Consider the following 13433-nt stretch of genomic DNA (forward strand, 5'->3'; position numbering starts at 1 on the left):
ATGCTACGATGGAGATCAAGGTGTCGCGCCGGTGACGATGGTGATCATGACGGTGCTTCGGAGATGGAGATCACAAGCACAAGATAATGATGGCCATATCATATCACTTATATTGATTGCATGTGATGTTTATCTTTTTATGCATCTTATCTTGCTTTGATTGACGGTAGCATTATAAGATGATCTCTCACTAAATTATCAAGAAGTGTTCTCCCTGAGTATGCACCGTTGCAAAAGTTCTTCGTGCTGAGACACCACGTGATGATCGTGTGTGATAGGCTCTACGTTCAAATACAACGGGTGCAAAACAGTTGCGCACGCAGAATACTCAGGTTAAACTTGACGAGCCTAGCATATGCAGATATGGCCTCGGAACACGGAGACCGAAAGGTCGAGCGTGAATCATATAGTAGATATGATCAACATAATGATGTTCACCGATGAAACTACTCCATCTCACGTGATGATCGGATATGGTTTAGTTGATTTGGATCACGTGATCACTTAGAGGATTAGAGGGATGTCTATCTAAGTGGGAGTTCTTTAATAATATGATTAATTGAACTTAAAATTTATCATGAACTTAGTCCCTGATAGTATCTTGCTTGTTTATGTTGATTGTAGATAGATGGCTCGTGCTGTTGTTCCGTTAAATTTTAATGCGTTCCTTGAGAAAGCAAAGTTGAAAGATGATGGTAGCAATTACACGGACTGGTCCGTAACTTGAGGATTATCCTCATTGCTGCACAGAAGAATTACGTCCTGGAAGCACCGCTGGGTGCCAGGCCTGCTGCTGGAGCAACGCCAGATGTTATGAACGTCTGGCAGAGCAAACTGATGACTACTCGATAGTTCAGTGTGCCATGCTTTACGGCTTAGAATCGGGACTTCAACGACGTTTTGAACGTCATGGAGCATATGAGATGTTCCAGGAGTTGAAGTTAATATTTCAAGCAAATGCCCGGATTGAGAGATATGAAGTCTCCAATAAGTTCTATAGCTGCAAGATGGAAGAGAACAGTTCTGTCAGTGAGCATATACTCAAAATGTCTGGGTATAATAATCACTTGATTCAATTGGGAGTTAATCTTCCGGATGATTGCGTCATTGACAGAATTCTCCAATCACTGCCACCAAGCTACAAGAGCTTCGTGATGAACTATAATATGCAAGGGATGAACAAGACTATTCCCGAGCTCTTCGCAATGCTGAAAGCTGCGGAGGTAGAAATCAAGAAGGAGCATCAAGTGTTGATGGTTAACAAGACCACTAGTTTCAAGAAAAAGGGCAAAGGGAAAAAAAGGGGAACTTCAAAAAGAACGGCAAGCAATTTGCTGCTCAAGAGAAGAAACCCAAGTCTAAACCTAAGCCTGAAACTGAGTGCTTCTACTGCAAGCAGACTGGTCACTGGAAGCGGAACTGCCCCAAGTATTTGGCGGATAAGAAGGATGGCAAGGTGAACAAAGGTATATGTGATATACATGTTATTGATGTGTACCTTACCAATGCTCGCAGTAGCACCTGGGTATTTGATACTGGTTCTGTTGCTAATATTTGCAACTCGAAACAGGGACTACAGAATAAGCGGGCACTGGCAAAGGACGAGGTGACGATGCGCGTGGGAAACGGTTCCAAAGTCGATGTGATCGCGGTCGGCACGCTACCTCTACATCTACCTTCGGGATTAGTATTAGACCTAAATAATTGTTATTTGGTGCCAGCGTTGAGCATGAACATTATATCTGGATCTTGTTTAATGCGAGACGGTTATTCATTTAAATCAGAGAATAATGGTTGTTCTATTTATATGAGTAATATCTTTTATGGTTATGCACCCTTGAAGAGTGGTCTATTCTTACTAAATCTCGATAGTAGTAATACACATATTCATAATGTTGAAACCAAAAGATGCAGAGTTGATAATGAAAGTGCAACTTATTTGTGGCACTGTCGTTTAGGTCATATCGGTGTAAAACGCATGAAGAAACTCCATACTAATGGACTTTTGGAACCACTTGATTATGAATCACTTGGTACTTGTGAACCGTGCCTCATGGGCAAGATGACTAAAACACCGTTCTCCGGTACTATGGAGAGAGCAACAGATTTGTTGGAAATCATACATACCGATGTATGTGGCCCGATGAATATTGAGGCTCGTGGCGGATATCGTTATTTTCTCACCTTCACAGATGATTTGAGCAGATATGGATATATCTACTTAATGAAGCATAAGTCTGAAACATTTGAAAAGTTCAAAGAATTTCTGAGTGAAGTTGAAAATCATCGTAACAAGAAAATAAAGTTTCTACGATCTGATCGTGGAGGAGAATATTTGAGTTACGAGTTTGGTGTACATTTGAAAAATTGTGGAATAGTTTCGCAACTCACGCCACCCGGAACACCACAGCGTAATGGTGTGTCCGAACGTCGTAATCGTACTTTACTAGATATGGTGCGATCTATGATGTCTCTTACTGATTTACCGCTATCATTTTGGGGATATGCTTTAGAGACGGCCGCATTCACGTTAAATAGGGCACCATCTAAATCCGTTGAGACGACACTGTATGAACTGTGGTTTAGCAGTAAAACCTAACCTGTTGTTTCTTAAAGTTTGGGGCTGCGATGCTTATGTGAAAAAGTTTCATCCTGATAAGCTCGAACCCAAATCGGAGAAGTGCGTCTTCATACCCAAAGGAAATTGTTGGGTACACCTTCTATCACAGATCCGAAGGCAAGACATTCGTTGCTAAAATGGATCCTTTCCAGAAAAAGAGTTTCTCTCGAAAGAAGTGAGTGGGAGGAGAGTAGAACTTGATGAGGTAATTATACCTTCTCCCTTATTGGAAAGTAGTTCATCACAGAAATCAGTTCCAGTGATTCCTACACCAATAAGTGAGGAAGTTAATGATAATGATCATCAAACTTCAGATCAAGTTACTACCAAACCTCGTAGGTCTTCCAGAGTAAGATCCGCACCAGAGTGGTATGGTAATCATGTTCTGGAAGTCATGTTACTAGACCATGATGAACCTACGATCTATGAAGAAGCGATGGTGAGCCCAGATTCCGCAAAGTGGCTTGAAGCCATGAAATCTGAGATGGGATCCATGTATGAGAACAAAGTATGGACTTTGGTTGACTTACCCGATGATCGGCAAGCAATTGAGAATAAATGGATCTTCAAGAGGAAGACGGACGCTGATAGTAGTGTTACTATCTACAAAGCTAAAATTGTCGCAAAAGGTTTTCGACAAGTTCAAGGTGTTGACTACGATGAGATTTTCTCACTCGTATCTATGCTTAAGTCTGTCCGAATCATGTTAGCAATTGCCGCATTTTATGAAATCTGGCAAATGGATAAACAAAACTGCATTCCTTAATGGATTTATTAAAGAAGAGTTGTATATGATGCAACCAGAAGGTTTTGTCAATCCTAAAGGTACTAACAAAATGTGCAAGCTCCAGCGATCCATCTATGGACTGGTGCAAGCCTCTCAGAGTTGGAATATACGCTTTGATGAGTTGATCAAAGCATATGGTTTTATACAGACTTTTTGAGAAGCCTGTATTTACAATAAAGTGAGTGGGAGCACTACAGCCTTTCTGATTAGTATATATGAGTGACATATTGTTGATCAGAAATGATGTAGAATTTTTCTGCAAAGCATAAAGGAGTGTTTTAAAGGAGTTCTTTAAAAGGAAAAGACCTCAGTAAAAGCTACTTACATATTAAGCATCAAGATCTATTGAGATAGATCAAGACGCTTGATAAGATTTTCAATGAGTACATACCTTGGCAAGATTTTGAAATAGTTCAAAATGGAACAGTCAAAGAAAGAGTTCTTGCCTATGTTGCAAAGGTATGAAATTGAGTAAGACTCAAATCCCGACCACAGCAGAAAATAGAAAAAAATGAAAAGTCATTCCCTGTGCCTCAGTCATAGGTTCTATAAAGTATGCTATGCTATGTACCAGACCTATTGTATACCTTACTCTGAATTTGGCAAGAGAGTACAATAGTGATCTAGGAGTAGATCACTGGACATTGGTCAAGAATATCCTTAGTAAGGACTAAGGAGATGTTTCTCGATTATGGAGGTGATAAAAGAGTTTGTTGTAAAAGTTACACTAAGTCTCAACCTGGATACATATTGAAAGTGGGAGCAATTAGCTAGAGTAGCTCCGTGCAGAGCATTGTTGACACAAATATTTGCAAAATACTTACGGATCTGAATGTGACAGACCCGTTGACTAAGATTCTCTCACAAGCAAAACATGATCGCACCTTAGTACTCCTTGGGTGTTAATCACATAGCGATGTGAACTAGATGACTGAATCTAGTAAAACCCTTTGGGTGTTGATCACATATCGATGTGAACTTTGGGTGTTAATCACATGGTGATGTGAACTATTGCTGTTAAATCACATGGCGATGTGAACTAGATTATTGACTCTAGTGCAAGTGGGAGACTGAAGGAAATATGCCCTAGAGACAATAATAAAGTTATTATTTATTTCCTTATTTCATGATAAATGTTTATTATTCATGCTAGAATTGTATTAACCGGAAACATATTACATGTGTGAATACATAGACAAACAAAGTGTCACTAGTATGCCTCTACTTGACTAGCTCGTTAATCAAAGATGGTTATGTTTCCTAACCATGAACAATGAGTTGTTATTTGATTAACGAGGTCACATCATTAGTAGAATGATCTGATTGACATGACCCATTCCATTAGCTTAGCACCCGATCGTTTAGTATGTTGCTATTGCTTTCTTCATGACTTATACATGTTCCTATGACTATGAGATTATGCAACTCCCGTTTACCGGAGGAACACTTTGGGTACTACCAAACGTCACAACGTAACTGGGTGATTATAAAGGAGTACTACAGGTGTCTCCAATGGTCGATGTTGGGTTGGCGTATTTCGAGATTAGGATTTGTCACTCCGATTGTCGGAGAGGTATCTCTGGGCCCTCTCGGTAATACACATCACATAAGCCTTGCAAGCATTACAACTAATATGTTAATTGTGAGATGATGTGTTACGGAACGAGTAAAGAGACTTGCCGGTAACGAGATTGAACTAGGTATTGGATACCGACGATCGAATCTCGGGCAAGTAACATACCGATGACAAAGGGAACAACGTATGTTGTTATGCGGTCTGACTGATAAAGATCTTCGTAGAATATGTAGGAGCCAATATGGGCATCCAGGTCCCGCTATTGGTTATTGACCAGAGACGTGTCTCGGTCATGTCTACATTGTTCTCGAACCCGTAGGGTCCGCACGCTTAAGGTTACGATGACAGTTATATTATGAGTTTATGCATTTTGATGTACCGAAGGTTGTTCGGAGTCCCGGATGTGATCACGGACATGACGAGGAGTCTCGAAATGGTCGAGACGTAAAGATTGATATATTGGAAGCCTATATTTGGATATCGGAAGTGTTCCGGGTGAAATCGGGATTTTACCGGAATACCGGGAGGGTTACCGGAACCCCCCGGGAGCTATTTGGGCCATAGTGGGCCTTAGTGGAAAAGAGAAGGGGCTGCCCTAGATGGGCTGCGCGCCCCCCCTTCCCCTAGTCCTATTAGGACTAGGAGAGGTGGCCGGTGAAGGAAATATGCCCTAGAGACAATAATAAAGTTATTATTTATTTCCTTATTTCATGATAAATGTTTATTATTCATGCTAGAATTGTATTAACCGGAAACATAATACATGTGTGAATACATAGACAAACAAAGTGTCACTAGTATGCCTCTACTTGACTAGCTCGTTAATCAAAGATGGTTATGTTTCCTAACCATGAACAATGAGTTGTTATTTGATTAACGAGGTCACATCATTAGTAGAATGATCTGATTGACATGACCCATTCCATTAGCTTAGCACCCGATCGTTTAGTATGTTGCTATTGCTTTCTTCATGACTTATACATGTTCCTATGACTATGAGATTATGCAACTCCCGTTTACCGGAGGAACACTTTGGGTACTACCAAACGTCACAACGTAACTGGGTGATTATAAAGGAGTACTACAGGTGTCTCCAATGGTCGATGTTGGGTTGGCGTATTTCGAGATTAGGATTTGTCACTCCGATTGTCGGAGAGGTATCTCTGGGACCTCTCGGTAATACACATCACATAAGCCTTGCAAGCATTACAACTAATATGTTAGTTGTGAGATGATGTATTACGGAATGAGTAAAGAGACTTGCCGGTAACGAGATTGAACTAGGTATTGGATACCGACGATCGAATCTCGGGCAAGTAACATACCGATGACAAAGGGAACAACGTATGTTGTTATGCGGTCTGACCGATAAAGATCTTCGTAGAATATGTAGGAGCCAATATGGGCATCCAGGTCCCGCTATTGGTTATTGACCAGAGACATGTCTCGGTCATGTCTACATTGTTCTCGAACCCGTAGGGTCCGCACGCTTAAGGTTACGATGACAGTTATATTATGAGTTTATGCATTTTGATGTACCGAAGGTTGTTCGGAGTCCCGGATGTGATCACGGACATGACGAGGAGTCTCGAAATGGTCGAAACGTAAAGATTGATATATTGGAAGCCTATGTTTGGACATCGGAAGTGTTCCGGGTGAAATCGGGATTTTACCGGGTTACCGGGAGGTTACCGGAACCCCCCGGGAGCCATATGGGCCATCATGGGCCTTAGTGGAAAGGAGAAAGGGGCAGCCCAAGGTGGCTGCGCCTCTTCCCCCTCCCCTAGTCCTATTAGGACTAGGAGAAGGTGGCCGGCCCCCCTCTTTCCCTTCCCCTCCGAGGAATCCTAGTTGGACTAGGATTGGGGGGAGGAATCCTACTCCCAGAGGGAGTAGGACTCTCCTGCGCCTCCCTCTTTGGCCGGCCAGCCTCCCCTCCTCTCCTCCTTTATATACGGAGGCAGGGGCACCTCTAAACACACAAGTTGACACAAGTTGATCCACGTGATCGATTCCTTAGCCGTGTGCGGTGCCCCCTGCCACCATATTCCTCGATAATACTGTAGCGGAGTTTAGGCGAAGCCCTGCTGCTGTAATTCATCAAGATCGTCACCACGCCGTCGTGCTGACGAAACTCTTCCCCGACACTTTGCTGGATCGGAGTCCGGGGATCGTCATCGAGCTGAACGTGTGCTCGAACTCGGAGGTGCCGTAGTTTCGGTGCTTGATCGGTTGGATCGTGAAGACGTACGACTACTTCCTCTACGTCATGTCATCGCTTCCGCAGTCGGTCTGCGTTGGGTACGTAGACAACACTCTCCTCTCGTTGCTATGCATCACATGATCCTGTGTGCGCGTAGGAATTTTTTTGAAATTACTACGAAACCCAACAGCCGGCCCCCTCCTCCTCTTTTCCCCTCCGAGGAATCCTAGTTGGACTAGGATTGGAGGGGGAATCTTACTCCCAGAGGGAGTAGGACTCTCCTGCGCCTCCCCCCCTTGGCCGGCCAGCCTCCCCTCCTCTCCTCCTTTATATACGGAGGCAGGGGCACCTCTAAACACACAAGTTGACACAAGTTGATCCACGTGATCTATTCCTTAGCCGTGTGCGGTGTCCCCTGCCACCATATTGCTCGATAATACTGTAGCGGAGTTTAGGAGAAGCCCTGCTGCTGTAGTTCATCAAGATCGTCACCACGCCGTCGTGCTGACGAAACTCTTCCCCGACACTTTGCTGGATCGGAGTCCGGGGATCGTCATCGAGCTGAACGTGTGCTCGAACTCGGAGGTGCCGTAGTTTCGGTGCTTGATCGGTTGGATCGAGAAGACGTACGACTACTTCCTCTACGTCGTGTCATCGCTTCCGCAGTCGGTCTGCATTGGGTACGTAGACAATACTCTCCCCTTGTTGCTATGCATCACATGATCCTGTGTGTGCGTAGGAAATTTTTTGAAATTACTACGAAACCCAACAAGGCCACGTAGGCATCCAGTGTGGCAATCTGCTGTGGCACAAGATTCAGCCCGGTCCAATTCGATTTTCTACATGGGCCTAGCCCAACAATTCGGCCTATTTGTGTTTTTTTCTCATATTAATTTTGGCTAGGTAGATGGGCCAAGCCCAACAATTAAGCCTTCTCATTTTGGGGCCGTGGCCTTTTCTACTAGAAACTTTTAGTTTTTTTTAATATAAAAAAGGTCCACTAGTCAAATGGGTCCCAGATGTCAGGTTCAGGTATGTGGGTCCCAGCTAGCAAGTTCTTATTCTTCATATTTCAATTTAACAGTAAATAAATAACCAATATTTAAATTGGCACAAATAAAACACACACATAATACTCCAAATATTATCAGCCAGATTCAGTACAGAGCTCCTATTGTACAAATAACATATACTTTACAAGCTCTACACATAATAAGCTCTAACATATACAAGCTCTACAAGCTCTACACGTGATACATTTACAAGCTCTATACATATACAAGCTCTACAAGCTGCCCTGGTGTTAACCCTGGTGCTCTTCAATCTTCTTCAACATGGAGCTCCTTCGGTAGCGAGCACAAACTGGGCACCTGCATCATCACAGGAAGGCAATTTTAGATCATAAAAACGAATGTTCCAAGCACAGTTTAGAGAAAAGAACCAAGTAAATTTGCCCTCAATCATACAAACAAAGTTTAGAGAAAACCAAACATGAACAAGCACTTATTATGCAGTTTTTAAAGTTTTTAATACATTTATTTTCTATTAGCAAAACTGAATATGCTACTTCTTGATTCATGGCTGCATAGTCCAGCTAGCTACACCAGTCCAGCTAGCTACACCAGCATGTAAAATTGACAAATAACAGGTGGCCAAACTGGACCAAAACATGAGGATGTCATGTCAAGTGTTATGCCTAATCAAATCAAGACGTGGCTAACATGTGAATCTGAGTAGACATGCAATTACTCCCAAATAGATCAACCTTTCTTTCTCCAACATGCACTACGTGTCATTGTATTACAAAAACTCCAAGATGCCACAGAACTTACAACAAAACCAAAACAAAGCAACGAAACCTGGAAAACACCATAGAAGTAGATGTTCCAGTAGAAGTTGATGCTTGGTTGCAGCAACTAGTAGAGCCCCACATCCAACCCAAATCATGACCAAGGCCATGCAGGAGCTACACCAGAGAAGAAGGAACGGGGAGGAGCTCACCAGAGGCAGGTTGTAGCTGTAGCGGAGGCTCAGCCACACCACAGTTGTGGTGTGACCATCACCACATCCAGGAGAGGGTCTGGAAGCCACCGAAGCACCACTGCGGCGATCAGGGCAAGCGTCGGGCACAGTGGCGCCACCCCAGGGACATCACCGCACAGACATCTCCGGCCTCGCCCTGTTTCAAGAAATGTTCAGAACAACTTTGTCAGACTCGATCAATTCTGAAGAAACCACCTTCGTCGTCAGACACATACATACATACAGGAAGCAAAAGAAGAAGAAACAGAGCAGGGACCTGGTCGATCATGGGCATGAGTACTAACTATACTATAGAAGCAACAGAAGCACATATATATATATATATATCCTATTTCTTCCACAAAGTGTGTATATAGATAGGTCAGATTTTTGAATGCATTGTTGTGTAAAAAACAAATATGTTGTTGAGGAATTTGATTAGATGCGTGCATGCCTCATTGGTATAGCTTTGCAGCATTGGGTCACAAGAATACCACAGATACCCAGAGTTGCTACAGTGGATCAGCACAACATATTTCTATGAGATCCAACACACTAACATATAGCTCATTTCAGGAACGCTCGAAATCTCCCGAAAGCATCAAAGAACAGATTTATCACAGAGGAATACAGCAATGCAGCATTACTACTAATGCTCTACTTTCAGCCAGCAAGCAATCAAATGCCCCACAGCCTAGAAACTAAGCGCTGTCTACCACCAAATCTGGGAACAAGGAGATCTCATGGCATCAAAAATAAAGCGACACTAGATGATACAAATCAATCTCACCGCTCGCCCACCTGCTCGATGAGCCTGTGCACGGGGCTCCCGTTGGAGGTGAGGTTGGCGGTGTCGCGGTACGAGTCCTTGAACAGCATGAGCAGGTCGAATCTGTTGCTAGCAGTAACTCCTTGAACAGCTGGGATGTTAGTCCAACCGCCATCTTAAGCACTGAAGGAATGCAAAATGTTCACATCAAATGGCCGAGCTTCTATCAGCAGCTCCTCATCTGTTAGTTGTGCTAGTTTATGACCCTGAAAATAAATAAATAAATAAAAGGAACATCATGAGCTTTCTTTTATAGGCTTGGCTATTTGGTAAAATTATGGGTTCACAATACACAAAGTTTTGTAGATATTGAAGCTATAGCAGTTGTTCCAATAGTGAGAAAGAAACCCAATCAACAGAAAACCCATGGGTAATATGAATTAATAATGTGGTTTGTAGTTATAAAAAAAAGTGATATGAGATTAGTGCATATTTTTTTGAAATGTACAAAGACATCACAGGAGTAAGTGTACAGCCCAAGTCCAAGCAAGGGAAACCAGAGTCAGCAAGCAGACTCAACTAGCACTAAGTAGAGCCCAAAGACCATATTATTATTACCAAATCCGATGCTAATGTATTGCAATTTCTTAGCTCTTTCGTCACCCAACTTCAGTTAAGGAGAACAATGTTAAGACACTTGTGGGCAGCTCGCATACATCGTTAAAAGTTAAAACTGAAGTGCAGATAAGAAGACCGGATTTCAACACCTACGGCCACCTTATTATACATAATTAAAAAAAAGACGACCCTATTGGTTTGACAGCAATGGTGATCGGGGGTATCGGAAGAGTACGGGCGAGTTAGGGTTCGTCACCAGAGGAGGAGGGGGGAGCCAAGGTCGGCCCAGATCTCCCCCGCTCCGGGGCAGTCTAGCAGAGCCAGCTGCAGCGGGGAGGGGGGTCCCTCGGGGGCGGCGGCGTGGCAACTCGTACACGTAGACCCTGAGAGGCGCGGGCGCCGCCGGCCACGCGCTCCGGGGGTCCCTGTACAGCCGGGACTACTCCTCCCTCTGGATCGCGGCGTCGAGGTCCCCGGGCGCCGCGGAGGAGGTGGCGACGCGGTGGGGGGAGTCGAGGAAGTGGTCGAGTGAGGCGACGAAGGAGGTGGTGGAGCTACTAGGGTTGGAGGGCGGGCCGGCAATGGGGCGTGGCGGCGTGGGGGAGCGGAGGAGAAGACGAGGAGGGCGCCGACAGCGAGCAGGCAGCGGGAGGTTGGACGCGGCGGACCTCCATGTTGACCGGAGAGGAGAAGAGGCGGGGCTCCAGCCGGCGGCTGCCTCGACCGCGGTGGCTCCTCCGCACTCACCGGAGAGGAGATGAGCAGTGGCACCTGCGGCGAGGAAGAAGGCCGGTGGAAGGAGAAGGGGGTGGGGTTGGGGGCATGGGCGCGGGGCGTAGATCTGGATCGGGGAGAGAGAGAGAGGGAGGCAGCGTCGATCTGAATCGGGGAGAGAGAGAGGGGGAGGCAGCGGGCAGGAGGGAGAGGGAGGAGAGGTGAGTGAGGTAGGGTTTCTTCAGATGGATAGACGGTTGGATTGCTAGCAATGGATGGATGGATGCCTGCCATGTCATCAATCAATGTGACAGATGGTTCCACCAATCACAATCTAGCATATGTAATTGTGCTTTTTCTCTTTTGTTTCTTTTCTATTTTTTACCCTCTTATTTCGAGTAAACACTCAACATATTAGCCTCATGTTGTATGTTTAAATGACCTAATATTGTGCACATATGTGTATCTTAGGATTTCAAGCAATGATGATTTTGTGGTCTTCATTTGCATTGCACACAAAAATCAATTTTCCATTTTTTCGAGTGTCCAAACTGAGTTTTTTTGTGAAGGACCCATAATATATTTGTTGCAAAATTGGACCAAATCATTTTTCTGAAATACTAGGCCATATTTTGTGTAAAAAGTTTTGATACACCTCTGGTGAAAAAGACAAATTTTCGCCGATTCAGCTGGAAGCGGGTCAAATTTGAACTGCGGCTGCCTCATAGTTTGCTACTTATTTTTTACAAAAATAATTTCTAGGTACATAAGTATCTATTTAATCAGAGAAACACCAAAAAAATTCCAAGATTCGACCACTAGCTAGGAACGGTCATTCCTGCCATTTTGACCGCATTTTGAAACGGGCATAAAAAATTCAAAAAAAATCAAAAAATGGGGAAACCTTCGCATTGTGTCATTATATGTGACCAAGTTTCTAGAAAAAAAAATAAACTTGTAATACAGCAATTCTTTTAAAAAAGTGTTCTCAGAAATGAGCTATCACGCGTGAAGATTCAGGGTTTTCAAGCCAAATGATCAATCTTATGGCCACGTTCATGGCATAGTTCGTTCAAATGATCTCATATTGTGCACAAAGGTGCATCTTGGAATTCCAAACAATATTGCTTAAGGGAGTTTTTATTTTCTTTGCACGGAAAATTCATTTTCCATTTTCCGAGTGCCCAAAATGAGTTTTTTTGTGAAGGACCTACCATATATTTGTTGGAAAATTGGGCCAAATTATTTTTATAAAATACTAGGCCATATTTGATTCACAATTGACCAAATGGTTGGGTGTCAAAAGTTTTGATCCACCTCTGGTGAAAAAGAAAAATTCCTGCTGATTCAGCAGGAAGCGGGTCAAATTTGAACTGCAGCTGCCTCATAGGTTGCTCTTTATTTTTTTTCTAAAAATCATTTCTAGGTACATAAGTATCTCTTTTATCATAGAAATACCAAAAGTTTTCCAAGATTCAACCACTAGCTAGGAACGGTCAAGCCCGCCGTTTTGACCGCATTTTGAAATGGGCATAAAAAATTCAAAAAGAATCAAAAAATTGGAAAACCTTCGCATTGTGTCATTATATGTGACCAAGTTTCTAGGAAAAATAATAATCTTGTAATACGGTAATTATTTTAAAAAAGTGTTCTCGGAAATGAGCTATCAAGTGTGAAGATTCATGGCTTTCAAGCCAAATGATCAATCTTATGGCCACAGTCATAGCATAGTTTATTCAAATGATCTCATATTGTGCACAAGGGTGCATCTTGGAATTCCAAACAATGTTGCCTAAGGGAGTTTTCATTTTCTTTGCACGGAAAATTCATTTTCCATTTTCCGAGTTCCCGAAATGAGGTTTTTTTGTGAAGGAACTACCAAATAATTGTTGCAAAAATGGACCAAATCAATTTTATAAAATACTAGGACATGTTTAATGCACAATTGACAAAATGGTTGGGTGTAAAAAGTTTTGATCCACCCCTGGTGAAAAAGACAAATTGTCGCCGATTCAGTTAGAAGCGGGTCAAATTTGAACTGCAGCTGCCTCATAGTTTGCTATTTATTTTTTACAAAAATCATTTATAGGTAAATAAGTATCTATTTAATCAGAAATACATGGT

The 13433-nt window shown here is 43.0% G+C and overlaps 1 long non-coding RNA gene across 1 annotated transcript; it reads right to left on the reverse strand.

Moving 5' to 3' along the window:
- Positions 1-8358: 8358 nt before the first annotated feature.
- On the reverse strand, positions 8359-10082 carry LOC119282279. The gene is made up of 3 exons (XR_005138674.1): positions 10010-10082; positions 9188-9365; positions 8359-8556 (listed from the first exon to the last, which is right to left on the reverse strand). It is a non-coding gene; the product is annotated as an uncharacterized LOC119282279 (long non-coding RNA).
- Between the last annotated feature and the right edge of the window lie 3351 nt (positions 10083-13433).

The sequence above is a fragment of the Triticum dicoccoides genome, chromosome 3B (assembly GCF_002162155.2).
Source record: "Triticum dicoccoides isolate Atlit2015 ecotype Zavitan chromosome 3B, WEW_v2.0, whole genome shotgun sequence".
In the NCBI taxonomy this organism is placed as follows: Eukaryota; Viridiplantae; Streptophyta; class Magnoliopsida; order Poales; family Poaceae; genus Triticum; species Triticum dicoccoides.